This window comes from Aegilops tauschii, chromosome 3 (genome assembly GCF_002575655.3).
Source record: "Aegilops tauschii subsp. strangulata cultivar AL8/78 chromosome 3, Aet v6.0, whole genome shotgun sequence".
NCBI classification, from domain to species: domain Eukaryota; kingdom Viridiplantae; phylum Streptophyta; class Magnoliopsida; order Poales; family Poaceae; genus Aegilops; species Aegilops tauschii.
The window spans coordinates 120,596,536-120,600,430 of record NC_053037.3 but is presented as its reverse complement, the minus strand read 5'-3'; the positions used below and the strand labels follow the sequence as shown (position 1 = coordinate 120,600,430).

The window sequence follows — 3,895 nt, the reverse complement described above, 5'->3', positions numbered from 1 at the left end:
GAACTCATGATGATGTTATAATCAGTACTATGGCTATTTACCCTGATTACCCATTCCCCTAGAATGTGGATCAATGCGAAATAGTAAGTGAGGATGGTGAAAAAAGTGCTTGCCGCCATTACCGAAGTGTTGCGGGTGATGTTGCGGATCGGATACCGCTGATGAAGGCCGATGGTCGCCTTGCTGTTCTCCGATCCGCTGAACACCGCCGCTGCTGGTAAGAGTGAGAGAGTGGGGAGAGGGGAGAGAGAGTGGTGAGGAAAGGTGATGGCAATTATTGTCGACGCTTCGGGAAGCAACACGGCTTCTCAAGCGAGGCTCCCCACGTGCAGCCGTCGCCCACGTGCATCGAGTGGGCCTAGCTCTGGAAAAATCGCCGATTTGAGCGTTCCCAACGGGCCTGGTTGGGAGGTGCTTTAAGGTCCGTGCGATGCAGACCCAACAATGAACACAGGAAACCAAACAACCCATTTTCTTCCCGTGCGGGTCTGGTTGGCCTCTATGTGGGCTACCAAACACGCCCTTATGTGATTCAGAACTCAAGAGTGTGGAAGCATCTTTGCTCACCAAAATGCAGGGTAGGGCTTGTGTCCATGGACGGGAACGTTTGGCTCTCGGATGTAATTACACCCGATTTTTTTAAATAGTAATTTGTAAGAAAGTCAAAAAAATCTGAAACTTTTTGCGAACAAAGTAGATTTATTGTTGCACTCGTATAAAATCTTTCACGAAGAAATGACTTTCATGTTGTTGTGGACGTAAAATAAATAAATTTGTCACTATATACGAGGTACTGTTCACTTGTCAGAGAATATTTGTCATTTTTGTCACAGAATATTTCGTTACAGAATATTTTTCTACGACAGAAGCGACGACTCAAGTTTGTTGGAAAAAATTTGGAGCGTTTTGACTTTTACTGAATGTTTTAAAAATAAAATCAGTTATGCATGTAAGCGAGCGAGATTACAGGCTAAAGACCATGGTGGGAAGTTCATCAATGCAGAATTTTACAGAATTTGACTAACTGTAAATTGCATCAGCACAACTCTGGAAAGCTGCTTAATAAGACAGAATTAGGAAACTTACTACTTGGCAGACACTTGCCCCACGAAAATTTAGAGCAGCAACTAACTCTATAGAAATGCTTAATCAGCACAATTGTAGGAAACTACTACTCCTACACAGTCACTTCACAGAAACTAGCACAAAGAAACATGAGATCGGATCATTACACGATCATCCAATTTACTTCACATCTTAACATAACAGAAACAGAATGGTCACTGTAAGTTCACGAGCCAAAACCGAAACGGCAGTATGAAAGATATTTAGTTACCTAAATCCTGGATGACATTGGAGCTGCATATGCTCCATTGTGGAAAACACAGAATATGCACATGATAATGATGACCAGAACAAATTGAAGTACACAAAGATCCTGGAGATCAAACCATCACAGGATCACCCCAAAAATTCAATTTAGCACAGTACTTCTTAGCACAAACAAGAGTGCAAGACAGACAGTCGGTGTAAGCCGAAATCTGTAAACGAACATGAACAGAGGCAGTCAGGCAGAGCAACCAGATCAATCAAATTCGTACCAAAATTCATTCAAGCAATACTCTACTGGATAAGGCGCAGCAACCATTCCGTGTCACAAAAATGTGACCGGAAGTAGGACACATTACATTACTCATCACGACACCATACGACTGCCCAGTCTCTCATTCGAACTACTAGCAGTAAATCCATCATGGCTAGAAACATAGAAGAACAAAATGATCGAGAAGACTCACGAATCACACACCAGGAGCTACTTGCCCCTTGGGAGAGGTCGTCGCTGAGGAGGGGCGGTCGCCGAAGGGTCCCCCGACGCCGCAGGTGCTGTTCGTCTGGACGGCGGAGGCGGCGAGGTTGACGAGGTGGGGGCGGGGGAACGGCATGTAGACGCCGTGGACGGCGATGCGGGAGTTGACCACCACGTCGAGCTCCTTGATCGGCATGTAGTTGATGCTGACGTCGTAGTTGTAGGCCGAGGCGGAGCCGGCGCCGTTGGTGACGACGAGGCTCTGGCCCTCGCCGGCCAGCGTGGGGAGTATCGTGCCAGGGCGGAGGCGAAGGAGGCCGGCGTGGGTGAGGCGGTGGTCGGGGACGATGTGGAAGCGCAACGCTGAGACGTAGTGGTGGCCTCCGCCGACGAAGATGTCCTGGTCGTCGAGCGCGAAGAGCGTCAGGTTGGCGAACCTCTCGAGCTCGGCGAGCTGGACGCGCATGGCCAGCGCCATGAAGCCGTAGCCCCGGTCGCGGAGGCGCGCGATGGCGTCGCGGATCATGATGCGCACCACGGAGGCAGCGGTCGCCGCGGAGGCGGCGGCGGAGCGGGCGGTGCCGGTGAGGAGGTGGTGGTGCGGGCCGTCGAAGCAGGAGTGCGTGAGCGGGCGCAGGAAGCCGTGGATGCCGTGGACGACGTAGCGGCCGTCGTTGTAGAGCTCGGGGTGGGACACCTCGACGCCATCGGCGTAGATCCTGGCGTAGTGGATGCCGAAGGGGCCCCGCTCGGTGAGGACCTGGATGCAGAAGCCGACGGAGGCGGAGGGGATCTTCATGGTGGCCGCGGCGGCGAGCTCGGAGTAGGGGTAGTAGCCCATGGCGATGTGCTGCTCGAGGAGGTCTCGGCGCGAGCACATGGGGCACGAGGGCCTGGACGAAGACGTCGGGTGCCGCGAAGACGGTGATCGCCCCGGGCCACCTCGCGAGCGGCGGCGCGAGGGCGAGGAGCGGCGCCTCCGACGCCAACTCGTTGTACCCCAGGGAGGCGAGAACCCTGGAGAGCTGCTGCAGCCCCTGCTCGGCGTCGGACCCGGCGAGAGGCGGAGGCGGGCTCGCTGCCGCCACCATGGCAGGGAGCGGAAGAAGCGTCGTCGATGTCGACGCGGACCCCTCCTCTTGCGGCTGCGGCGTCGCCTGTGCGAGATCCGGCGCCGCTACGAGCGTGGGAGGAGGCGAGGCCGCGGCCGCTTGGGGCGGCACGACCAGAGCGGGACGGACATCCGCCGACTCCGTGTCGGCGAGGACGGGGTCGACGACGGCGAGCAGAGACTGGGTGTCCGTGTCGAGGTGGTTTTGGTGCATCGAGGGCGCGGCGCTAGGGACGGGGTGGAAGTGGGCGGTGGCCGTGAGCGTGACCGTCGGGGGCCGGTGGCGGTGGTGGTGGCTGCGCGCGGTGCTCTCCGGCGAGTGGGTGGCGGAGGCGGTGGATCGGGGGGGGGGGGGGGGGGGGGGGGGGGGGGGGGGGGTGAGCACGAGGAGGAGGAGGAGGAGCAGGTGGTGAAGATGAAGAGCCATGGCTGGAACGAACGATTTGAAATGGAATGGGGAATGGGGAATGGGATAGATGGATCCACCGAGCCGGGGTTTAAAGCCGCGCTGCGCTACGCTGATGGGAGGGAGCGGAGCGGAGCGGAGCACGCCGTTTGCACTTGGTGGCTTGGTGTTGCAGCCTTAAAGGACGGTCAGCGCAACTTGGGGCAGAAGCCATACGCTCACGTCACTCACGTACCACCGTCAAGTGTCCAGACAGATTCACTTTTTCTTTAACAACTCTAGCCGATCCCTAAAAAGCTAACCGACACCTTAGCCGATCTCCTAGTGTGAAATTGGGTAGTAGAAAGGGCGAGGAAGATAGGCACATAATGGACTGAAATACTGAATACTGAAGAAACAAATAGCCATGCAGTTTCAATGCCAAGTGTGCCTCTGAATCTAAACACTAAAGGCTAGTTTCAGAGCTGTGGGCACATCACAACAGCTTAGGCATAGCTTTAGTCTTACATGACTTTGCTATTTGCCGGCGTTTTTTGTGTGCGTGTGTTGGTGTTGGTTGTGTGCATCTTCG

General features: G+C 55.0%; 1 pseudogene; it reads right to left on the bottom strand.

Moving 5' to 3' along the window:
* Positions 1-1,642: 1,642 nt before the first annotated feature.
* On the bottom strand, positions 1,643-3,447 carry LOC109777256 (uncharacterized; annotated as a pseudogene).
* Between the last annotated feature and the right edge of the window lie 448 nt (positions 3,448-3,895).